Here is a 27110-nt window from a genome sequence, read left to right on the forward strand (position 1 = left end):
AATATTTATATATAAAGATAGCGTACAATAATGATTTTAATTAATATTCGATAATTAGAAAATTCGAATAATGAAAGTTCCATTTCATGAAAGATGGTAAAAGAAGAAAATGTGACAAAGTTGATAAAAGTATATCGAGATGGGATGATCCTTGCATCTATATTTCTTTCCCATTCTCGATTTCGATACTTTTCTTTGTTTTCTTCCTCCTTTCTCTCCCCTTTTTTTTTCTTCCTCTCACTAACCTTCCCCTTTCAAATTGACGACGTGCACGCGAACGAAGCTGAACCATTGCTCTCTAAACAGCCACGACGACGACGACGACGACGGCTCGTGTGAGCGGCCAACCAACGTCCATAATTAATGATAATTGTTCAACTAGCTTGATGGCTTTAATTAAAGGCAGTTCTGCAATTCTCCACGCGGCGATCTTGCTTCTATTTTCCCGTCTCCTCCTCCTCCTCCTTTCTCTTTCTCTCTGTCTTCCTTCATCCTCCTCTATTCTTCATCTGCCCCCCCGTAATTCCTCTTTCTCTCTAAATTCTATCCATCTATCCATCCATCTCCTTTTTTATCCGCGCAATTTCTGATTCTTTCTTTCTTTCTTTCTTTCTATTTTCCTTCTTCTATCCAAGGTTTTCGACCGATTAACGCTTGAACGAGACACCCCTCCCCGCGCTATCTTCGAGCGGAATCGAAATCCCCCTGGTTTTTTAAACTTGACGAATCGAAAACAAAAGACGATCCATTATTGTCTGTTCGTGTCAGCATAATGAATCAAGGAACGGTGGAATTTCATGGTTTCGACGTGTAATTAGCTGTGGAACGCGAGAATTACCCCGTTAACGATTTCTTTGGAAACCCTCGTTAAAAGGAACACTCGTTATCCGAATACCCTGTTATTTCGGATCTCTCTCTCTCTCTTTTTTTTTATATTCTTCCTGTTGCTTTCCCTTCCTCTCCTCCCTTTTTTCTCGATTTTCGAACCGATAATTTCGTTCTTTTATTGTTACTGTTATTATTTTTATCTAATATGGCTTCGTCTATGGTGAAGACTCGTTAAAAGATGGAATTTTCTTTCTTTTTAAATCGATCACGATCTTCTAATGCGTTTTAAATTTTAATTTCTGATCGAATAGTCTTTCGATTGAATATTTTTTGAATTTAGTATGAAAATGTTTCCTCTCTTTCCTCCGTATATAAAAATATTAATTTTTTTTTAAAAACTATCGATGAAAAGAATTAATTGTATCATTGAAGTCAATACGTTTCTTTATTTATATGTATATATTCTTAAGTAAGTAAGTAACAGGATAACGATTATGCGAAGGAACGATTGTGATGTAAATAATATGATCTCGTTGACTTGATCACAGATAAATAACTTCCAATTAAACGTTGCACGAAAGTTGCCTCTAAATCCTCGCGCGAAACTACCCTTTAATTTCAATATACCGATTCAAAACCTGATAATCATCCGATTCTTATCTATAACACTTTGAAAATGTAATTTCGAGAAAATAGAAAATGATATTATGTCTATTTTTTTCATGATAATATTAATTTACATTTCATTTTCTTTTTTTTGTTAAAAAAAATTTTATCTATAATCGAGGATCATTGTAATGGAAACAAATAAAGCTCCACATAATTCATATTTTCAGTTAATAAATCAGTTTTTTCATTCCCTTATCATTATTATCAAATTGTCCTTAAATATAGTAATATTGTATTAAAATAATATATAAAAATTTTCATATCGTCAAGAAGTTTTTCACAAATATACTTATTTTTCCATCAACAATTTGACGTGTATCACCTAATAATCACCAACCAGCGAACTTTCAACCCTCCCCTCCATTGACTCTCAAATTTCTCTTTCTATTGCACTTGAACCAATCCTTTTAAAATTTCTCAAACCGATCTTAATCCCCCAACACGACAACGGTTGTGGCAAATTGTCAACTCCATTGGACACCTCGAAAATCCGAGGATCGAATCGAAGAGACGATTGAATAAAAAGAGGGAGGGGGGAGGATTCGAGCGAGGTGGTCCCCCCCGTACAGAGGTCGAGAAGGAAGAAGGTGAAGGAAGGCCTCCTCCTTGTCTAAAAGTCGAAGTTATCGTCTGTTTTTCTCTCCTCCTTCTTCTTCTTCTCCTTTTTTTTTATACCCAACATCCCCCTTCCCCCTCCCCGGATTCCAGCTCGGTGGTGGAGAAGGAACCCTTTCGGAGAGGAGAAACGAGAAGGAACCGCCGGCTCGGCCCTGCCATGTGTTTCGAATGAATTTACATGACGTCCCGGCGTGTAGCTATGTCACTTTTTGCCGGTGTGCGTGCGTACGTACGCGCACTAGGGCCAGCATGTGGGCAGAGATTCCCTGCAGCGGCAGATGTTGGACCATCTTCGCTGTGTGTGCCCCTTCGAGATACGAAACTCGCCATGATTATACCCTATCTGGCCGGCGAGGGCAGGACCGTATCTTGCCGGATTCTTCGGCGCCTCGCCAACCTTGATGACGCAACGGGCCCTCCCAACCACCCCTCCCTGCGCGAAAACGTCTTCCCTTTCCTTTCCATCTCTCTCTCTCTTCTTTTCTTTCGTTCATGTCGATCGTTCTTTCGATTGAAGAAGTAGAATAGTGACGTTTCTCTGCTTTCTAATTTATTATATTTTAGATTGAAAATCTAAAACTCGACTTATGAGATTTTGGAATGAAAGATCGATCGACAATGGTTATTTAGTTATTTAGCTGTGTTTTGAAAATCTTAATGGAATCTGGGAAACTCGTTAGAGATGTTTTTTATGTATGAGTGTAATTGTAATGATATATGGCTAGGTGAGAATGTAAATACGTGTAATATTTTTATTTCATGGAGGATGATGATCTCGAAAAGAGAGTTTTTCGAAAAGATTTTTATAACGCGTTGTAAATTTTTCCTCGACGAGTTTCGAGTATATCCCGTTTCGGCCAGTTTGTTCAAAGGGAAGATTTTTTTTTTTTAGAAGCGTGGGGGCGTGGCCGTTTGTTTGGAAATATTCCCTGATAAGTGGAACGAGATAATTCGACGAGGTTTCGAAGCTGGCGGGGCGTATATCATTTCTGTGACAGTGACAAATTTATGGGGAAACTTTTTAACAAGGAAAAGGTTCGAAGATACCCAGGTATTTTGTAAAGTTTCTACTGTAATCCCTATCATTAGATTAATTTATAATAATATCCTTTACGCATCTTCTCCCGGGGAGAATTCTATCGAATCCGATATAAGAAAAAAAAAAAAAAAAAGGTTAAATACAGGGTCCGATTATCGTTTCGTTATTATCATCAAAGGAAACGAACGAAGATCTCGCTGTGACCAGAGAGACTTTTTTCCCTCTTGTTTTAAAAAATATTCGTTACCAATTCCATCTTCGCTGATTTTCGCCCCCTTGCACTCGAAATTCCGACACACTTCCAAATTCTTTCCTCCATTTTCCTTATTATTCCTTACCGAATAATACCGCCACTATAAGCAACATGCACACTTCCAACCGTAGCGTAGAACACACCTGGAACAAACAGGGAGAAATCATCGATCAGTGTGATTGCAGGATTACGCTTCTCTCTGTCGAAAAAAAGAAAGAAAAGAAAAGAAAAAAAAAGGGAGGAAGAGAATTTGCCGGACGATCTCGATTTTCGCGTGAAACGATATTCGGACGAGAATGCATACAGTTTCTCGGATTACAAGTGTTCTCGATACCGGGTCAAAAAAAATGGCAAGGATGGAAGCAAAGGGAGGGACAGAGAGGGGGGGAAGAACAGTTCGTAAATACGCGAAAAGTTGGTCGCACGAATATCGGTGAAACTATATCGTTGCGATTTTTCGACATTTTTTCGACCGTTCGCTTTTCACCGAATGTTTTATTTCCCTCTCCTTTTTTATTTTCCCTCTCTTACGCTCTGTTCTGTTTCTTTTTTTTCTTTTCTACTTTATCGGTGACCATTTGACCCACATGGGACAAAATATAATTCGAGCTCTCCTTTCTTTCTTTTCGAGAAACGGGAAACGAGCGTGCGGTTTCACCGATGCGCTACCGCTTAATAATAATAATGATGATGATGATGATGATGATAAATAATAATAATCATTGTTATTCCGATTCAAGGGTATCAATCATACGGATTTCACGACGCGGAGGATCGATCGTGAATCACGGGTATAAGTACGAGTCGAGTGAAAACGAATTCGAAAACGAGGGAGGGGGAAGAAGGAAGAAAGGGACGTCTGTTGATGTAAATGCATATACAGAAGAAACGATATAATGTCGCGGAGAAATTATATGCTCTCGAAACCTCTCTCGCCCTGTTATCCAGCAAATCGGTATTGTGTAAAATTCGATGCGTGGAAAAATTGGCAAATGATTTACATTCGAACGGGACACGTTCATACGATTTCTTTCTTTTTTTTTTAAATCTAAAGTCTCCGTTGAGAGTTGAAAATATATATTAACAACTTTCTGTCATGCTTTTCTTCGATCTCGAAAAGTATATCTCTTTATTAAAGGCCCTAACTTGAGCTGGATTTTAAATTCGTTCCCTCACCCTCAAGAATACACATCGTGATATTCATTAATGAAATTCACCTAACTTCTAACGACCCTCTTCCCTCATGAACAAGATCTCGAAGCCTTCTCATCGCTACCATAACTATCATAACTACCATAACTATCAGTAAACAAGTATCAGAATTCCATGTATCACGTCAAGATGCTTACCGTGTCCTAAATACCATGTACCAAATCAATTGCTCTCTTATCGAATATATATATATATATATATATATGTATGTATGTATGTATGTATATATATATATATATATATATACATGTATACCATAGATGTACATCATTAGACACAGACGCGATAGCGATTCCCAAATAGTAATTTAAAATTCAAAATTCTTACCGTCCGATGCACGTCGATCATTTTCAATCTTATCAAGAGAATTCTTTTCCGAGAATTAAAATTAAAAAGAAAAAAGAAAAAAGGAGAAAAAAGACAAAGAGGGTCCACAACGCGCCCCTCTCAACGTGTTCACGCTCGCAAGATGCAACCTGCGATCGAACGGGTGCACGAAATGAATTCAAATTAGCAACAGCGAGCGCGTCGAGTCCGGCAGGCACGATTGTATCTTTTGCATCTCGGCGGCAACAACCAGCAACAACAACTTTTTTGTCGCAAATCGATCCCGCCCGAAAAGCCAATTTCATGCTCCGTTCAAGACGCGCTTCGGCTTCACTCTTAGCGCATTACGTATTCCGGCCTGCCCCGCCTTCTCATATTATTGCTCCACTCTCTCTCTCTCTCTCTCTGTCTTTCTCTCTTTCTCTTTACTTTTTCTTCTTCTTCTTCTTCTTCTTCTTCTTTTTCCTCTCCCTATTTTTTTTCTCCTCCTTCTTCCTCCTTCTCTCTGTATTACATTCATCTTCCTTCCTCTTTCTTCTTCTTCTTCTTCTTCTTCTTCTTGTTTGTCCCTTTTTTTCTCGTTTTCTTCTCTTCTCCTCGTTCGAGGTTAGGTTATCAGGCTCCACGGTAAACCGAGCGTTCATTATAATCGCATCAAGACGAGGAGGATGATGTCGACGGGGGAGGGCAACGGGCCCCGGGAAAGGGCACTGGCCAAAGGATTCTTCCACGTAATTTTCGTTCTACGACGACGTGCAACGACCCGGCTAATTTCGATCTCCAGATCTCGAGAATCGCCAAGATTTGTGGTCCCCGATCGCGCTGGAAATCGGCGTGCAACGAATCGGGGCCCACTCGGTTGTATCCATTGCTGGTTTTGGATTTTATTTTGCTTTAATAATATTCTCAGAATTGGATTTTTATTTTTATTTTTTTTCATTTATGTTCTTGGCAATATTTCTAAAAAGCTTTGGATCTTTTTAAGATATTCCTGAAGTTGGAACCTGGAGGATTTTTCGTGTGTTCGTTTATATTTTCCAATTTCATTCAACAGCGTCTTTTACATACGTGTGTTATTGTAAATTTAATATATTTTTTTTTTCGTATCTTTTGTATTTGATTTGATTATGAATCCAAAATCTTCTGTAAATTTTTAACAACACAACCGATAATTAATTTCGTGTAATTATATTTGCGAGATGCGCGAAATAGTATAGCCATATCCCGGCCTTTTGATTCTGAACAGCTTTGTAACGCTATTTCTTTCATGTCACTGATAATTATTCATCGATGCAGTTTTTGATCTCGAAAGTTCGATAAATTTATTCAAACCTGTAATGAATTTATATGGTCGCTTTGATATCTTTGCCAGATAGGTAATTACAAATCCTTTTTCGCTTTTAATTTTGCGTACGCGATATTAATTCATTTTGAAACACATTTTAATGAAATCAATGATATTCCGTTGTTGCAACCCTTGTGAAATTTCTCTAAAAGTGGAGAAAGTTTCTACCGGTGGTAATTATTAAACATCGACACGATTATATTGTTAAATAATTTTCATTGCCATCTACTTTTACCAAATAAAATATCGATCAATTACAATTACAATTTTCTTGTTTTAAATTTAATTCTAGACTCTCATCGAGATGAAACTTCATTCCATTCTTTTCTAGAAGAAATACAATCTTCTCGTTATATTACAAAAACAATTTCACGAAATAAACTTTTTAAAAATATAATGACCATCTTTTTCATCATATCGTAATTTTTAATTCGCCATTGCTCTTCCACTTCTGTTATTATTTCCACACTTTTCGAGACGAATAAATAAATACTTCGTGAATAAGGGACTCGTGCGTGTTTGCATCGCGCGGAAGGCAGTTTTTCTAAATTCCTGACGCGTCAACCCCTTACCTGCTCCCCTTAGAATAAATATTTCCACGATGGATCGCTCGTGTATTATGTCATAATGGCGCGGGCATACTAATGGAAACGCGCGAACGCTCGTCAGGAGACGAAGGTTTCGAAGTAGGTACACAGATGGTCCATCGGCCTTAACCCTTCCACGCGGAAATTTCCCGGTGTCGAAGAATGATGGGTCGAAGGGAGGTATGGTGGGGCGCCTATTAATATTCCTTAGACTGCGAGCATCCCGTGAGAAAACTCCCCAAGGGTGTTTTTCCTCCGTCTATTAGCATAAGGCGATGATCCTTTCGTTTCTCACGGATCCTCGCCCATTTATCGACTCGATTAATGAATTCTTATTCTCTATCTACCTCCGTTTCCTTCCATTCTGTTCCATCGATACGAACGTGATACCGTTTCGCTTGTTTTTCGTCTTTCTTGTATACGTTGTATATCCTTGTATATAAAGCTTTTTTTTTTTAATATTTTATATAAAAAAAAAAATCCACACTCGTCGCGATAATGAAATATATTTCATTTCGATTAGATTAATGTTTCGTTAAGTTGAAAATATTTGTTAAATAATGTAAAATGTAATACATTTGAATTTAATTAATTACGTAAATACTTTTTGCAGCCATTGTATCTGAATGTTTATGAGAAATTTAAATTTAAAATAAATCTTGCGACCAACCGTCCGCATGTTATTGAAAGAAGTATTTTTTTCAAATTAATTCTAATCCAAGTTTTGCTTTAAGTGTGTGCATCGCTTCTTTGTAGTTTTTTTTTTTTCTTAGATCAAAATCATTGCATCGAAAGAGGAACTATTTTGTTGTCCCTCTTCTTCCTTCTTTTTCCAACGTTCCTTCTATTTCACTATTCAATTTATTAATTATTTCCACAGCTACATAATCATTTTTCATAAATTAAAAATCAATTTATTAAATCATAATAGTTTAACTCATATTAGTAATAATTACGCCTATAAAAGTTTCCAGTTCTAATGAGCAAACATCAAAGATTACATATCGTATAATAATTATCAACATGAATTTTCTTTTTTAATCTTCTTGCATCGTTATATCATTTTTTTAATACTTTTGTAATTAATATATCGGTCAATTATTAATTCTAATGAGTATATAACGAATGTGATAAGCATAACATTAAAAATTAATGAAAAACTTTACGTGTCTTTGCATGAATCTTTTTTTTTTTTTTTTATCTCTCGTTATTATATTTTTTTATTCTTGTATTATAAGATATACTGAAAATGATAGACGACGATCCAAAATTTACAATCCAGCAGTCGGATAGTTAACGGTTTCTCCTCTCCTCTAACCCTAACCCCAAGGATCCTCAACCCTTCGTGTACGAAGAAATTTTCATAAAATTCCCATAAATAAGCGTCCTTATTTATGCACAATATTTATACGCCACGCATGACCTGAAACGCTGAGCCCTACTGAAATTTTAAATATAGGTATCGACCTAGGATGCGTCGAAAGGGGTGGATAGGAAGAATAGACGTGATGCTACCGCGACACACCTGTAAACGATCGTATTCTTTTCACCTTTGGGATTCCCGTACGTAAAGATGAAGAAGGAGAGAAGGAAAAGGTTACACTCCAAGTGTCGTAATCGTATACCATTTCAAAAAAAAAAAAAAGGAAAGAAAAGAAAAAAAAACGGTCGATGCAAATTTTGACATTTCGATCGAAGATAACAAGAGATCGTAATCGATATTTTCGCCGTGATGGACGTGTCATTAAAAGGCTTCACAAAGTTGAATTTTTTGCATACGAGATATTTGAAAAATTCGTTTAATTCGATGCGAAATATTTATATTCGATATTTGTCAGATTTTATGTATATATATAAATAATCTGCCCGATCGTTAAAAAATCGTAGAACAATTTATAATTTTATTCGGAATTGAAAAGTGTGAAGAATTTATTACAAAGAGAAAATATAAAAAAAATATTGAAAAATATATTTTCTTTTAACAAAATATGGCAGAAGAAAATGTTACAAGAACGAAGACAAATCTTCAGAAACGAAGCACGATCGAACCAATTTTCAAAAATTCGAATAAACAATCAGTAAGAGACAATATAATACTAGAGAACCAGATTCCTAAATAAAAGATAGAATTCAAGCAAGAAAATACGAAGAAGGAATCTCGAGAATCTATTATACGAGCAATCAACGAAAAATCACGGAGCCCACGCACACGTTCTCAAAACGTCGAAAGGAGGAAGAGGATCAAACGATTAAATAGTGGAACGATTCGAGTCATTCATCCCCCGAACGCAGTCCAGTCTCTTTATCCACTTCATAACGCAAAAATCACTTTTCAGCCGGCCTACCCACGCAATAAAGATCCCATTAGCCCCCCAAATCGTTCTCTAGATCGCCACTAAATTATCCAATAAAGTGCAGCGCCGTTACTCTCGTCCAATACCCATCACCGGTCATGCACGACGCAACGTTCTGTCTTTTCGCTCGTGGCACGGAACGAAAATGGCCCATCCGACTATTATCCCTCTCCCCCTTCTTCCATCCCGTCTTCCTTCTCACCAAAAAAAAATCTTCCAAACTCTTTGCATCGTGCAACAGATTCGAAAGATGAAATTCCATTCGATGAATTATTAGTCGAAAAATTATTTTCCATCAACGAATGAGCTTTGGATCGAGCTATGGACATCACCATATCGCAAATATATCCGAGGGTGAGAATAGATTCGAGAACTGAAACTCTCCTCGAGGCTTATTAGCATATATCAGCGATTATCCTTGAATGACTTTCACTTTTTATCCACTGATAAAAAAAGGAAAAAAGAAAAAAAGGAAGCTTTCGAGAGATTCGCTCTAGAATTTTTTCCTACGTTTGCACCCTTACCCGAGAACAAGGGAAGGTTAAAAGGGGAGGGGAAGGGAAGCAGAGTCGAAAGTTTGCGTGGAAATTCGTCGAGATGAAAAGAAGCAAGAGAGAAAGAGAGAGAGAGAGAAAAAGAGAGAGGAAAAGTCACGTAGAACTTTCTTTTTCTTCCGGATGGTGAATTTTTCGTGGCCCTCGAAGGCTCTCGCTCGTTGGAGCAAGAAGGAGAAGAGGAAGAGAGGGAGCCGGTTCCCCATCGTCGCGAAATCGACGAGCAAATACTTAAGGCGTAACCTCGTTACGACGGCAGCCAGTGGAAAAGCGAGAAAAATCCACTCGAAGGCGACGCTGGTGGCGGCGGCGACGGCGCGGAAAACTCGCTTCCGGCCGTTCGACGTCCCTTAGACCGGTTGAAATGCCAACACGGGGGCGGGGAGGCCGACAGTGAAAAATGGCCTCGAAAAACGCGCGCGGAAAATTTCTCCTCTCGCGAGGGAGAGGAAGACTCTTTGACGAGTTCCCGAACGAACTCGTCCGGCTCCTGGAATTCGTTCCACAGGGCTCGACAGGGGAGGGATTGATCGGGCGAATGGGTTGGGGCCAGGAGTTTTTGCAAGTGTAAATTTTAGGTAAATATGGGGATACGTGTTTGTCCAATTAAGGAAATTTATTCGAACGATAGTGTACGTTTAATCGATCGATAATTTAATCGTGATTAATTCGCGAATAATTCGCGAATTCGATTTAACCGAGATTGTTTAATTACAATTGAGAAGTTTCCTTTTTATAGAAGGATATAGAAATTTTGAAAGTTGGATTAATTTTTATTTCTCCTTACGTTTTGTTTACGACGAATTGGGTATTACGAGTGTACAAAAATTTACATAAAAAAAATATTCAGAATACATATTATGGTATTTTATAAAAATATATAAAAATTCTAGAGATCTAAATGTCAATCATTATTACTGAGGATTAAACAACTCTTGACAATAAAATACTCGAAACAGAATGGTATAAAATAGTATTCCAATTTCGTGATGATTAGCTAGAAGAAAATGAAGATAAACGAACGTCGAGGGCGACAAAAGATGACATCAAAGGAAGTGAAAGGTACATGGAAACACCAATAGAGTGACGGACAAGAAAAGTGTGAAAGGGTGATGATACCAGGAACACCGGCGATAAAGAGAATTATATATAGAGAGAGAGGGGTTGAATCCTCTACGAGGAGGAAAGGACACCAATTTCTACTACGTTATATCCTCGCGCTAATTATACCAATTTCGAGCTAAAATGGGCTAAGTAAAAAGATGAATGGACGTTCCTGCGTTCCTCGAGTAATTACCTAATTCGGCCATGCGTAAATTATCCATGATTAGGGGTGTCACTTTCGAGATGTTTCTTAGGCAGCTGCAAGTGACACGTACATACCGTCGCAGATGCCTAAATTCACGAAATTTCGCGGGAAATATTCCATAATTTAGAAAAAGAAGAGCTATTATCAATAATAAAAGACCATACACGAATACGTTTGAAAAATTGAAAATGAAAAAACTTTCACTTTCAAATGTTGAAAGTTTTTACTCTTAATTGTAAATTCAGTAAATCCATTAAATTTAATATAAAAAAGCATAGACCATTATTATTATTTTTCTATACGAGTTGCAACGAGAAATTCGTATCAATTTAATTATCTCGAGGATGAAAAATCTTTCTAATCTTTCAGGAAAACAACACTTATTAAAAAAAAGACGCAACAACCTATAAGTATATTTCGAAACAATCTTCATCTCGCCTGCTATTCATATTTCTAAACGATACAATAATTCGAAAGAGTCCTAAGAACTCTAAATTCTCTGAACATACACCATACGATTTCCACAACATCATCCTCATCCGATGATGATCGAAACAGCAACAGCAACGCTATAACAATCGAGATAAACCGTAATCGACAAGTTTCCCGAGTTGGATCTCTTCTCTGGAAGGAAGAAGGCAGAAGTTTAGAACAAATCGAGGTGGTAAGGTTGCGTGGGTCCGCGCAGATATTCGGCGCTCGCTTTGTGCGAGGCCGCTGCACGGCGAGGGCCGGGCCTAAAAGGAAAAAAGAGAAAAGAGAAAAGAGAGAGAGAGAAAAAAAGGACGAGAGCAAGAGAAGAAAGCGAAACGACTCGATCGAACGAAGACGGGGAGAGTGAAAGATGGAGAAAGGGGGAGCGAATGTGAGATTGGCGAGAAGGAAGAGGACAGGGGATGGAAAAGGAGGCGAACGAACGGACGAACGAACGAAAGAACGAACGAACGAACGAACGAACGTGGCCAGGCCACGTTACGGCAGCTACGACTGAAGATATCAATCAACGGGCGCATTGTGCTCGGGGATAATTTGACGCGCGGTTGAAAGGGCCAGATCTCAAATTCCACGATCGGATAATGGCCCCTGTAAGGCCCCGCTCGGGTATATATCCACCGAACCGCAGCTTGTACACAGGGTTAGCAGAGCAAAGTTGCCAGCCAGATTGTCTTCTTCTTCTTCTTCTTCTCCAGAAGGGAGGAGAGGGGTCTCTAAGCCTTTATATATTTTCCTGACCCGAGACACATTGTCTCTTGGAACGCGTTAGCGATTTCATTCATCGCGATACACCCGATATATACCACCGTTGCCTTCCACGATTCAATCGAATAACCCGCCGAGACTTTTAAATCCAACGGGACACCGTGGAACGGTGCTTCTCTCCCCGTGGTTGGAATCGATGGATTTTGGAAGAAAGGACGGTGATATTCGTCCGACGGTTCGAATTTCGATCGATTCAAGTGTTTATTTTTAATTGGGAGGAGGAGGTAATACTTTTCATAGTTTCGAGGGATTGACAGAGAATTCTAATCTAAATAAAAAGTGTCAACAACACTTCACAAATCTGTATTCCTAAGCTTCGTAAATCGACAGGATAGATAAGGAGAATCAACTTACTTACAGGTACTTCGTCCATTTTATCGAGCGAGATAAAATAATCTTCAACACGAATCCGTGTTTTCGAATCGCGACAAAATTCCGAACAATTCGAAATCTTTCGTCATCTTCCTTCCTTCCCCCTTCCTTCAAAAAAATTCCAAAAAATATTCGAAACGATCCAACGGAATGATATTCGAGATAGAATGTATGTGAACACCTGGTACATACAAGTCCAGATCCCCAGCATCGGGGGAACCGTGAACACAAAAGATTACGAAATTACATTTGGAGGCTCGTTCGCCATCCGTATCGGCCGTGCACGTCCACATTTTAACACACATTCCCACTCACCGGTCATAAATCAAGCGGTGTTCGAGCGGCTCAGTTCGAGCGAGGCTATTCAACACTTCTGGTATCCGACGGGCGCAGGCACGGTCGAGGATCAAACGTTGCACACCTCTAAAACTCGTCGACTCGTTTCTTAAGCGGAACGTCGCCATTCCCCTCGAGAGCTATCTATCCGCGCGAAAATCAACCGACGAGTTATCGACCAAGATTTATACCCGTGTATACATAGTATACACGTACGGGAGATGAGGAGATTTCGAAACGATCCCTCCAACGCGATGAATTATTAGAAGCCGGTTCGTCTTGCGGTACGTACACAACCGGCGACAACGACGATGGTGAAAAAAGAGAGGGAGAGAGGGAGAGAGAGAGAGAAGAAGGAAAAGAAAAGAGGAGAGAGAGAGAGAGAGAAAAAAATCGCACTTGGAAGGCTGTTGTGCCAATGACGGCGTGAAATATCGCCGCGATATCCGTGTCTAACGACTTGATCGCGTGTGATTAATACTCTTCTTGATAGTTTCCTCCACGCTCGACATTCCAAGTCCTTCGTACGATGCCTCTGGCCTCGCACGGCCTCAACGTCGAAACGTGAAAAACGTTGGATTCGAATTTTGTTCGAGGAACGAACAGATTTAGGGATAAAAATTATTGAAAATTCGTTCGTTTTATACGGGGATAGTTTGTTAGTAGGAATGGAGACTTGGAGTGAAAAATTATCGAATTTTGCAAAGTTGTGAAATTGCATTTGAATTTTGGAAGAAATTCACGTTTTGGTTAATTTTATAGGAATGATTTCGTTGAAGAATGAAAGAATTTGGATAAAATTTATCGAAACTTGTCAAGCAGAGAAATCGTTGATTTTACAAGAGAACCTATTGTTCGAGAAAAAGTTTTACTTACATCGAGATGTAGTTTAAAGAAAATTGTCAGTTTAACGATCGTTCGTAAAGTTCGAAGCTATAGAAACACTGATAAGTTGCCACTGTTCGAAGTTTCTGTAATGCAATCCGTGAGTTAGAATTGGAAATGATCATGAAGTTTAAACATCAAGGTAATGATATTTCCTGCATAAAATCATATCATTCGAAGCTAATATTATCGATTTTACATACTCGCTTGTCTGTCAAGTATAAAAATTGCACCTACGATAGCCACAAACTCTAACGATACGTCACGACGTGGAAGAGCACGTTGAAACTCTAACAAGTTTAATATATTCTTAAAACAAGAATCTATCTTCGATCTTACCACAAAAATTCGCTCGAAATTCTAAACAAACAGGTATCCAATTACCGCACAAATGAATATTTCCTCCTCTTCACCTCTCTCGACTTCGTGAAAAGTAGATCGATCCTTCTCCAAAATCACTCCTCTTTTCGAACTACACGAAACACAACGTCTCAACGAAATACCACGAAATACCACGGTTCGGAGCCCGTGAAAAATCTTCAGGTAGCCGCACGCGTCACGGAGGATTTCCCTTCAGGTGGCCGAAAGGAGGAGGAGAAAGCAATGAATGGAGCACTTGACTTCCCAATTCTGTCGAACGCGGGATTAAAGAGGCGGCGCGAGCGGCGAAAGAGAAGAGGAGAGGTATCCACTCCTCGCTATTTTCTCTCGTGGATACAATGCGACCCCGGGGGCGCGGTTACCTGAACACGTGCTCTCCTCTTTTCGCCCGAATACGGAGGAAATTTTTCGACACGCGAGGGCAACCACCGCCGCACCGCCGCTCCTACAGGTGGACCACACATCTCTCTCTCTCTCTCTCTCTTTCTCTCTTCCTCTCTCTCTCTCGCTCTCTCTCTCCTCAGCAGAGCTGCAGATTTGCGGTCACCCTGTTTGCCTAACAGGTGGATCCGCCTCGATCGGGTCGGGAAACTGTTTGTCCACCGTTACAACTTCTTCGAGGGAGGGTGAGGGGGAGTAGGAGGGGGTGAGGGGAAGTTGGAAGTTCCGGTACCCCCTTCGAAACGAAATTTAACTTCGGGCATCGAGTTCATTCGACCGAATCGCGAGAGAATCGAGACGGGAACTCCCGGAGGAAGATGTCACTCGCGGTTACTCGATCGTCATCATCGTCATCACCACCATCACCACAACCACCAACCACCACCACCACCATCACCACCATCACTTTGGACGATAGCACCCTTGGACGAAGGTTAATTCGCGTCGAACAGGTCATCTATCTATTTATTTCGTTTCGCTATTTCTCTTTTGGAATTTTTTCAAAATATCGGGTGGAACGAAGTTGGCTTGGATTTAAAAATTTATATCGGTCGAACTGACGTGAGGAGAGATTGCGGGATCTTTTTTTTTTTTCTTTTGTTTGAGACTCACTTTACGAAATTGCTCACTTGAGAAAGGTTATTCGTCACCAGGTCGAAAATTCAGGGAAATATACGTTCAAAAATGATTGTCGCGCGTTTCCAGTTTTCGATTACGCGTTTCGAATATCTACACTTCACTAATAGAGGCAGAGAAGTATGGATGAAAGGGAGGAAAGGAATGAGGGAGGAAAGGAATGAGGAGGGTATCGAGTTTCGGTAAAATCACGGTTGGGCTTTTGATCGATTTTATTTTTTTTTTTACGATGTTGGCTCTTACCTCTCACTTGTTCATCGTTGATTCGTGACGATCTCGTTGGCAAAGAGCCGTCGGCTGCTAACACGTCCGTAAAGCGTAACGTTCTCTTCGTCATTCCCTTCAATCGTGCCATTAATCAAGAATAAAATCGACGTGCAGCTATATTCCTCCCACTTTTCCCCCAATTAATATACCTTTCTTTTTTTTTTTTTTTTTTAATATTCGAATATTTAAAATTTAACCACCACCATTTATTATTATTCGATTTTTCATTTTCTTTTTTCTTTTTTTTTTATTGTTATTTTCATTTTCTTCCGGATCCATCGTCGATCCGTTCACACTGTCTCACTATCTCCAGAGTCTTCAGAAATCTCCAACATCTTCGGCTCGCGTCGAGGCAAAGAACAGTTTTCTCGTTTCTTCTTCGTTTCGCATAAATACGAATCGAACGGCACCACATAGCTCGGCAATGCGACGAAGAAAAATTATTGATTACTTTCGATTCACCGGGATTCTCTCGCTTCGTTTTCACCTTCTCGAGACGCGGTTTCGCAAAGAGGGAAGACTGCGTGTACGCGCGAGAATTACGAAGCGCAGATTCGTTCGCGCGATTCGGAGCACCACGTGGCTCGACGCAAGCCCGAACGAGCGCACAAACGAACGAGATCCTCACTATGACCATACAATTTGTTGCGTGTTATTCACTGTTCGAATATCGTTCGAAATTTCGGACGAGGAAGGAAAAATTCGAAGAGCTCGATTCTCCTTCTCCTTCCCAGAATCCTGAAATCTTCGAGTTTCGACGAGCGAGCGAAGTTCGTATTCTTCGGGTGTCGTTAAACCAACTTCTAGATATCCAACGATTTCTGGAATTCTCTGAGATTTTTCGATGCTCCCGCGACGATCGTCCCAGCTAGTTTGAACCGCGGCAATCGGCTCGCAGGCTAAGATCTTTTCCAACATCTGTTAGCCTGGATTCTGGTTATCGAGCGTCCTTGAAGGCCCTCGGTTCTGTCACAGAACAGTTGCGGCGAAACCTTTTAGCCGAAGGTTCGAACGCGAGATCTTCCTTCGAAATCGTTTTTTTCGCAATTATCCTACAGCGAGTATTATCTCTATCTATCTCTATCTCTCTCTCTCTCCTGTAAATTCACTCGATTCCTTTCCTCTCTCTCTCTCTCGTGAATTCCTCTTCCTCTCCTTTCCGCTCCTTGGAAGCTTGTTCCTCAATCCTTCCACCGAGGCCGCGATGATCTATCAGGGGATCATCAGACAAATCCATCTCCAGAAACTGTACTCCAACTTTTCCCAGATGCCGATCGCTGCTTCGTGTCCGTGAAGGGACGACAGCAGAGGAAGAGTGGTTAGATGAAGAGACTGCCCAGGAAGGTTCACACTGCCCGGCGGTCTGATCGCTGACGACTGAACGCCGTGGTAGCGTTTCGCCGCGTAGTAAGCCGGCTCTCACCCCGCCATCGGGCCTCTCTTTCTCTGCCTCTCCACGAGGAGCGAGCGAGAGGGACGAATGATCGAAAGAAACGAAGAAAGAAAGAGAGCCGAGTAGAGAGAGAGAGAGAGAGAGAGAGACAGAGAGAGAAAGAGCGAGAGAGAGAGAAAGAGGGAAAGAGAGAGCGAGAACGAGAGATACACCCGTCCTTCTCGACCCACTCTGACGTTCTGCGCGTCCTGAGAGCAGCATGCCCCCGTCCTCGTACTCGCTCCGTTCTCTGCATTCATCCCCACCGCTCGTCCCTCTACGCTCTACCCCCACCACCGCGCCGCGATTCCCCCACCACCTGCCGCCTCGCCCCCACCACCGAGAGGCGAAAGTTCCCGCGATCACCGCTGGGCGGCACCAGCGTCCAAACTCTCGAGCGGGACACTCGTTCGAGCGTGGCGGGCAACAAAGGTCCCGTCGGTTAGCGCCGTTACGTGGGAGAGAACGCGCTCCGCTGGTTGGTGGAAGGGGAGTGGTGACTTCCCCTCTCGCCGTGCCTCCGCCACGCTTCCCCTCCAGTCTTATCGCTCCTCCTCCACCCCCACCGGCGGCCCACGTGCTCCGTTACACTCGGCCTCGTGCGTACGCCGATCGCCGCGTCCTTGTCGCCGCTGTCCGCGTACCGGAGTTCCTGGTAGGGGTGGTGAAATATCGTCGGTGGAGGGGGGACGTGCGCGAGAAATAGCGCGCGGTGGTGGGGGGCAGAAGGACTTGGCGATGTAGCCAGCACGCGTCACGCGCTCTCCACGCCGCGATTATATTATGCTGGTGACGCGAGGAAAAGCGGTGTGATATTTTTTTTTTTTCCCTTTTCTTTTTCTTTTTTTTTCTTCTTTTTCTTCGTGGAACGAGTACGTGTAACGATATATGTAATTATTGAAAGATTGTTGTTAGACGTGTTGGATCAGATTTTCAGATTCTAAGAGAGATTTATATATCGTTGGCCTTTCGAAAGGAGCGTTCGTTCACTTTGCTAGTGGGAAAATTTCGATAAAATGAAGAACGCGAGGAGAGAACTGGATGAAGTGGAGTTTGGAATTGATGTGTTTGAAGATATCGAAACGTTGGTTCTCCCCTTATCGTGGCCGACTATCGTGGGGTCAGTTTATCAAGGTTATCGTGGAAACTATCGTATATACCGCGTAGAGTGGAACCTCGTTGATCTTTTTCGGAGGAACGTTCCCTTATCGTTATTATATCACGCTATCGTTGAGGCCGCGTGTGTTTGTCACGGGGCTTATTTCGCAGCTAACAACGCGGTTATCACTTCTCGCTGCCAAGGTACACACGGCCACTTTCAACTGTACGACGATAACGGCGCGTCGTTAGTTTCGCTCTGACGAGAAAGTAAACTGGCTTCGAAGGGAGTGGAAACATATTTACACACTCGTAATCGTTTCGTCGGGACGTTCCCCGATCGGTGGTGCAATTCGTTCTATTCCCTTTAAAAGTCGTTGCCGCGTTGACTAAGTACGCCCTTTCCGGGTGTGCGTACGTGTTGCGTACGTGTCTCTCCGCCGTCGTAAATTTAAGGGGACAGTGGAAGACGGGCCTAACAACGCGGTTACAAGACGAACGGAAATAGAAGCCCACGTCAAAGATACGGTGATGGTGTACTCGATGAACATTTACAGCCGAACGTTCACCATCGAATCTAAACTTCAAAAGATCGCGAGTCGTTAGTCGACCATTACACCCGTCACTCGGCCACGTGATTCCGGTTATATGCGTCCCAAATAAACCTAATCGCGCAGCTACCCCGTAAAAAGTTCATTCTCCCTAAACCGTATATCCTTCCACAGCACTTTGAAGGTACATGACAGATATAATTATACGAACCAAGCAACTTTGAACGATCTTCAGCTCAATGAGCCATCCACCGCGTATGAACTCTTCCTCCTCTCTACACAGCCTCCCCGTCCTAGCTGACCACGATAACCACGCTCTCATCAAACTGCCTATATATATCATATCAAACTTGGCAACGAAACTCCACTGATCACTTCATACGTCACGTTGTTGTTCTTGTTGTTATTATTATTATTAGTATTAGTATTATTATTATTAATATTATATTCTAAACACACTTTTATTTATCGCGATTCGAAAAGGAAATTCATCCCTTTCGAATTCCGCGTCACGAGTGTGGAATTCGAGTCGGCGAATGGGAAAACAAGGATAAACCGACGCGGCAGTTTACTCGTCACGACAGAAGACAGTATCTCGAAAGAGGGTTGGCACGCGTTGAACTGGCTGTTGTCGAGCTCGATCGGTCTGCCCGGAGCAGGCAAGTTTCCCCTTCGCCACTTTCCCTGCGCGTTACCCTCCCTCTCTCTCTCTCTCTCTCTCTCTCTCTCTCTCTCTCTCTCTCACTCGCGCCTGCCATCGCGCGAAACTCGCACCGACTCGATATATGCGCTTTTCCCCTTCATCCCTTCTCGAGGGCCGCCGTCGCCGTCTCCAGCCCTCCTCCCCCGCCACGGGGACTCCGTGAAATTCCGGAATTCCGCGCGTCCGTGGCTCCACCTCCCCCCTCACGACGCGCGAAATCTTTTTTTAAACTCCGCCTAGACGGGAGCGAGAGCGAGACAGGGCGACAGAGAGGAAAAAAGCTGAGCAGGCGCGAGCCACTCGGCCTTTTTCCCACTTCTTCCGCGGTGCAAACACGCTGCACGACCAACGCCCCGCCTACTTTCGACGGGTTCCCCATCAGCGCTTTTCCAACGGTGCAGATTTTCCGGGGAATATGGCTCTCTCTCCCCTCGAGGCTCTCCCCGATAGGCGGGAGAAACAGTCACCGCGATTCCCACTAGTTAGCGCTGTCAGGGCATTCTGCTGACATCTAGCGGCGGATGTTTTCCCGCACGGGGGGGTTGCTTCGAGGAATTCTGCGCGATACACTTTTCTTCTTTTTTGTATCATTAAGATATCGGTGATACAGATTCAGAAATGGCGATTGATAACGAGAAGAGTGGTTAAATAACTTTGAAATATTTAGTAGGGGAATAAATTTTCAGAATGTAATCGATAAAGGAGATGTTACATTATTTTATTAATTTGAGATTGAGTTAGAATTAATTGGCATTCAATTTAACACGAGAATTAAATGTATCGTGCATAATAATGTTGAAAATATTTGAGGGACCGTCTTCGAGGTTGTTTATTGTATCTTATATCGATAAGGAAGTAAACTTTTCCGTTTCACTTATCGATCGTGTCCTATAAAGTTACTAGACTGAACCTTGGCGACATCTGTTGGCGAATTTGTCAGAATGAAATTTATCCCTAGTATGGCATTGGTATTTTAAACGTATTCAACTGATATAAAAATAATATTGATTCAAGAAACAATTTTATAATGACGATTAAGATGAAATATAGTTTCTAGTGAAGAAATTTCGATACTCGGTGCTTGATATTATTGATAATCGTAATTTCAACTCTCTACAATGCGTAATTATAAATATAAAAACAATATTATTTTATTGATATCTTAAATTTTAGTACGAAATGTCGATTTTTTGAAATGTATGGAATGCCAAAAAATTGAAAATATAATATATTGGAACAATCTTCTGAAGGGGTTGCTCTGCTATGTCGATATGAAATCCCTACTTTCCCGCGAGGTCGATAAAGCAGGCGTCTATTTCACGAAATTTTCAACCGATTAACTCGTAATTTAGTGCAAACGAGATCCCTGATGGCGCACATGGGTATAATTGTCACCGATTCGTTCACAACTGAGCGCCCCGCAAAAACAATTCGCTTTCATTACATAAAACAGATTTACATCATGTAAATGTCTATGTAATAGAAAATGGCAAATATTTTGAACAATAAAAATTTTTATGATAAAAAAAGTACTTAAAAATTACTTACACGAAAATTTTTAAACAGATATTCATTACCATATACTTCATGTCAATTATCAATTATTAATCTCTCCATAATCTAAAATTTTCACGACTCTTACTCCAATAAAAATAAATTTCTAATACGACTATACGTCATATTCGATGTTAATCTTCGAATTTTCCATCAGATCCATTTTATCTTATCAAAGATATTTCGAAAAATTACCTGTGATTCGTATCCAACAAACATCAGACCATTAAATTTATCAACGACCAGTTTATCAACCAATCACTTATACACCCAATATTCCCGACTCTCGATTAATTCCCAACTAATTCCCCATTCCATTTAGTCAATCACATTTCCCTATTCCCATCGGTCTTATCGATCTATCGGAATGCAGTAGCAACGATTCGCATCGCCACGTATCGATATCGCGAAACTATTTACACCGAAAAAAAAAAAAAAAGAAAGAAAGAAAGAAAGAAAGGAAGGAAGGAAAAAGCGATAAAAATTCGAAAGAAATTCAAGCAGTCATGCGTTGAACGAGCGCGTCAAGTAGATTAAGACGATTATGGTCAGACCGCGCGGCCGTCGCCATTTATCTCTCTCTGGACCGAAATGCCGCGCGCGATTTTTGTCCCCCGTGGTATCGATTTCGATCGCGTGACAGCGTGCAACGATAGCTGCTCCAACCAGCCCACTCTCCCTCTTACTCTAGGGCCCGAGTTCACGAGTTACGCGCATCTGTCGGTGCCGCTCGGAATTCGAGCGAAACAATGCGCGGTATGTGCGTGGCCGTGTAACGCGTAAGCGACCACCGGCACGGTGATAATTATGACGCTGGACTCGATAAGGATCTGTTGGTTTGTCGGCGATAATTATGCGTGTGGGACCAAGCCGGCTATTACCGGTTATCTCTCTTTTCCTTTTTTTCTTTCTTTTCTTTTCTTTCTTTCTTTCTCTCTTTTTGTCTTCTGTTGGAAGAAAAAGGGAAAAGGGGCCAGGGCGACGCGTTTCCGGTTAGTCCGGAGGAATGCCACCGCGCCACGATTAACGAATCGGCCGACAAAGGAGTCGGTCGAGTGACACACGAGTTTCGAGTCAGCATTTTCTTGCGCGTGCTCCCTTTGAAACGTGGGAATTGACGATTCATCTTCTGCATGTCGCACAATTTTTCGATTTTTTCTTTTTTTTTCTTTTCTTTTCTTTTCTTTTCGAAAGAAATTTCGATTAGAAGAATTTGTAGTTTTTTTTTGTACTGAAAAAAAAATTAAATTAATGTTATTGCAATCTTTTTTTTTTAGCAGATGTTATAATAATGTATAACTATATGACGATTCATCTTCTGCATGTCGCAGAATTTTTCGACTTTTTCTTTTTTTTTTCTTTTTTTTTCTTTTCGTTCGAGAGAAATTTCGATTAGAAGAATTTGTAGCTTTTTTTTGTACTGTAAGAAAAAAATAAGTTAATGCAATTTTTTTTTTTAGCAGATGTTAATAATGTATAACTATATGACGATTCATCTTCTGCATGTCACAGAATTTTTCGACTTTTTCTTTTCTTTTCTTTTCGTTCGTTCGAGAGAAATTTCGATTAGAAGAATTTGTAGTTTTTTTTTGTACTGAAAGAAAAAAATAAATTAATGCTATTGCAATTTTTTTTAACAGATAATAATGTATAACTATAAGCTAGACATTAAATCAAATAATGAGGACTTGAGATAGATCAATTTTCAGTTGCAATTTATCATTTATATTTTTATGATAAACTTTTCCAGACTTGTCAGTTCGATGAAATACATAAGGCAAATACATATCCTGATGTTGATTCAATAATGATTGAAAATATATATATATATAGCTGAAGAGATTTAGAGGTATTCGCATCTTGATCAACTGGTGCATTCGTCAGTCTGCTCGGTTACCACGTAACGAGGTGTCTTTTTTTTTTTTTTTTTTTTTGCAAACACTCCTCGTTTTCGAGCGTGAAATTAGTAGCAATTTACCGTTTCAGAGAACTGCTCGTTGCGCGCTTGCTTGCTCTGCCCTGCTGACGTTCTTGAATTGTAATTATGCTCGCAACGTAGGCGATCTAGGAGTGGATCGTCTCTTTCGTTCTTGCAACATTCACAGAGGAGCGTTGACAAAGCGAGAAACAAGGATTTAATCGAGAACATGTGTCATTGCGTATTAAATAAGCAATGTGAACAGATAAATGGAAATAAACGTATTCATCGATAATACGTTTTTGTATTCAATTGATCAAGATTAGATTTCATGCATATCATTTGGTAATCATTGTGCTTTATTCAGTTTATTATCATTTAATAATTAAAATTTATATTAAAATGTTAATATTTTCTTTCCTATGTTCCATAAAATTTAAAAAAGGAAGAGACATTATTAAAAATCATGCCTACACGAAAATTATGATTCAAACCAATCTTCGATCAACATCAAATTGGTATTCAAATTATCGTAACAAAATACCACAATAAAACTATAAATTAAATTATTAATCACCAACGATGAAATGTGATCAAAAGGAATACACTTCTACTAGCTCGCAACAGTTTGTCAAACATCAATCGCAATCTATTCCATGGCAAACACGGACGCGGAATCAATGCGTTTAATCGAAATCGTCGTGTTTCATCGTCTGACAGATTTTAAACGCGTCCCCGGACACGGCATATAATAATATCGAACGATGACGTTGCCATTCGATGCAACACGCGGATTACGGGTAGCCGGGTCCACGGGACGAAAGCCCGGAAGACTAATTCGACGTAATGACGGGCTTAAAGGTACGATCCGCCGACATGATTGGATGCCCACGGCGTTTCGCAATACCTGCGAGCCTATTGGACACTGGACACCCCGCCGTGGCCGACGTCGCGTGGAATCGGCTGTGTAACAACCGACGGATTACGCCGGCAGCCCTGTCGCCGGCCCTTAATTGATTTCGTTTAAACGAAACGACGGTGACCGGCCGACACTCGCTGCGTCACCGTGAGCTAAAAGTCGAAATCGAAAACGATCGCTTCGTTTCATCCCAGTCATCCTTCCTTTCTCTCCTCTTAACGCGGATTAATTTCTTCGATCCTCGTTCGAGCAAGATTGCTGCGATTGCTTTCAGATTTGGCGGAATTGGTTAAAGAAGGCGAGATGAAAGGATAAACAGTTGGAGATTTTTTTAATTATCTTCATGCTTCCTGTCTTTTGGATTGATTTTTTTCTTGGTTAGTTGAAAGTTGGCAGAATGTTGTTGATTAATAATAAGAAAAAGTAAGGGAAGAAGTTTTCCCTTAATATCGGTTAAGTCTTCTTTTAGAAAATTCAAAGTTAAATTATGCGATAAAAATGAAAGGAAATTAGAAAAATATTTTCCTCGGGCGACGATATAATTAAATGAGTGCGATAGTTTGTACTCGATTCTTGGAAGATTATGATTAATTTTCCTAATTATATGTAACGTTGCGTGTGTAGGAGGACGCTACGTATCCATTTCGTTTATTATTAAACAACCGGAACGTTGTTTACGGTCCTTCGAAGCGATGAATAATCCAAGGCACGATTATTTCCCGGCTATCTCTTGTAACATAGTTATGACACGGGTTTCTTTCTTTCCTCTCTCCCTCCCTCGATCGTTGCATCTGCTGCAGAAGAGGTTAGTAATCGCGAAATGTAAACTGTCAAGTAATATAGCCGCGGAAGTACTTTACGACACTTTTTATACTGTAAAACATAGTTGACACGATTTTTGTATTCGTCAAATTTGTAGAATTGATCCCGCATACGAAAGAATTACGTATATGAATCGATCGAATACGAATCCATTTTCGAAATTATTTATATCTTTAACTAAAAATTAGTATTCCTCGACAATAATATTTATATATATTTTTTGATTTTTAATGATATTTTTATCGCATCTCATTTAAAAAAAAAAGGATATCAACTCAAGGCAAAGATAATACAAAATTTCAGAGTGAAAAGTTACAAGTCGTGATCCCACCATTCCATCCCATCGTTCCCAGACCAGATCGCTAGCTTTTTTTTTTTTCCTTTTTTTACAAGGGCTGTATCCCTAATCAGCCCTTAATTCGAAAAATCAACCTGCTGAAAGGATCGGTCACGCCTCGCGGCATTTTTTGTGGCCGCTCAGGAAGATGGAAAAAAACGAAGAAAAAAGGAGAGAGAGAGAGAATGGTATTCTCTCGGATTACGGGATTTCGAGTGCTTTTTTCCCCGCGCACCTGTATCGCCAGGTTCAACAAAGTCTCCACAAAGTTTCCACGGTTCGGTTGCACGGTGTGTGTGCTCAGGAACGTTTGTGTTTTCCAGATACCTGGACCCTCGAGGGGTCTACCTGGCGAGAGAGGGACCTGCCTCTCTCTCTCTCTCTCTCTCTCGACGTTCAACTGGTCGAGAAGTCGAACCAGTAGTTTGCTCTCGGACCTATTGTGCTTCTAACGATCCCGTTTATGGGGTAATTTCGGGGAAGCGGTCGAGGCGGAGTGCTCTCGCGGTTTAAAATCGAAATTGTGAAGTCGTACACACCAAAACACATGGCAATGCACTCGATATTTTCGTGATTCGTTTGGGACGAGAGCATCTCGATGCAATCATTCAACGTAAAACAAGAAATGACTTAGATGGAAACATTAATAATGTAAAAATATTAATCTCGTGAATATCACTTCTAGCTCAATTCCCAATATCTCTTCTTGTACGTATTTTAATTTTCGCTTGAATTTGTTAATTTATAAGTTAGGGATTAGATAAAGATTCTCGCTTCAAAAGCCAAGATGTTTGAAACGCGTCAAATCAATTATCCTTTCTTATTCAAATCCTTCCTTATTCAAAGGAAACTGTTGTAATATAAATGTTAGACGTACAGAGAGAAACATAAAACGTTTTATTCTAATCGAAATCAATTTCCATATCTGACAATTTTCACGTGCGATCGTGATCGCACATGGATACCGCCCGTCAGAAGATAAATCTTCCTGGAGTCGAATTGAAATTCCTATCGATTAAACTCGCCTCGACAGAGAGAGAAAGAAAGAGAGAAGGAAAAGGAAAGAAGAAGAAGAAGAAGAAGAAGAAAAAAAAATCTGTTTATCCATCGAAATCCTGTTCGCGAAAAGGCTATCGCGGCCTTTTGACGAGGAACGACGATAATGAATATATGTACGCCATTCGTCACGTGTTGCCGTGGCACGGAGGGAGCATAAAGCGAACGTAACGGGCGTCCATTTGTCTCTTGCCATCCGAGCACAGCCAACCATCCTGCCTAATTACACTGGTTATTGGTTAATAATAGCGATGATTACCACACAAATTACATCAGAAAGAGGGATAATGTGGGCAACTCAGCTAAGAAACGTGTAACGGCCACGCTCTAACAGAGACTTTAATTGTATCCACTGTGTGAGAATACACGGTGTATCTGTTCATCTCGCGGCCAATATATCCGAGGATCAACCCATTAACGTTTCCTAGCTACTTTTATAAGGATAATACACACCGAGAGCCGTTGAATAATAATGCCTCCCGGCTGATCCTTATCGTTCACCTATCAACCACGCACGCGAAACGTTTGTAAATTATTTCCAACCGAGGATCTTCTCCTCCTCTGCTTCTTCTTCTTCGTCTTCTTCTTTTTTTTTTTTTTTTTTCGTTATCGATCGTATTTATACGTGTAAATATATTTGTGCATTAGAATTGTCACAATCGTTAAAATGATCATTTTTTAAATTCCTCGCTTTTGACACATATTTTTATTATATATAGAATTTGTTTATAATAATAGATCTAATATTCTAATAGTTGTAGTATTAAGATTGTTAGTATATCATTTGAAATGCATAATAAAATTTTTATCAATGTATTCGATAGTAGGATATTAATAGCTACTATATTAATAATTTTCTAATAATTCATTCGATAAAAGAGATTTCAAACGATCAGAGAGAAAATAAACAAAAACTGACTTTAAAAAGATACTCCAAAGAGAGAGATACTAGAAAGATTAACGAACAAACGACAAGCAAATTACGATTCAAAAGCCCGATTAAGACACAGTTTACAAATTTAGAAAAATTCTTCACCTCTCGTTCAT

General features: G+C 40.5%; 1 protein-coding gene and 1 long non-coding RNA gene across 2 annotated transcripts in view; one reads left to right on the top strand and one right to left on the bottom strand.

The window, feature by feature from the left end:
* Window positions 1-27110, top strand: part of LOC725329 (UPF0489 protein C5orf22 homolog) — a 788097-nt gene that overhangs the window by 585905 nt on the left and 175082 nt on the right. The window lies entirely within an intron of this gene.
* LOC725233 lies at window positions 1580-19424 on the bottom strand. The gene is made up of 2 exons (XR_410293.3): window positions 15650-19424; window positions 1580-3550 (listed from the first exon to the last, which is right to left on the bottom strand). It is a non-coding gene; the product is annotated as an uncharacterized LOC725233 (long non-coding RNA).

This window comes from Apis mellifera, linkage group LG7, assembly GCF_003254395.2.
Source record: "Apis mellifera strain DH4 linkage group LG7, Amel_HAv3.1, whole genome shotgun sequence".
Lineage (NCBI taxonomy): Eukaryota > Metazoa > Arthropoda > Insecta > Hymenoptera > Apidae > Apis > Apis mellifera.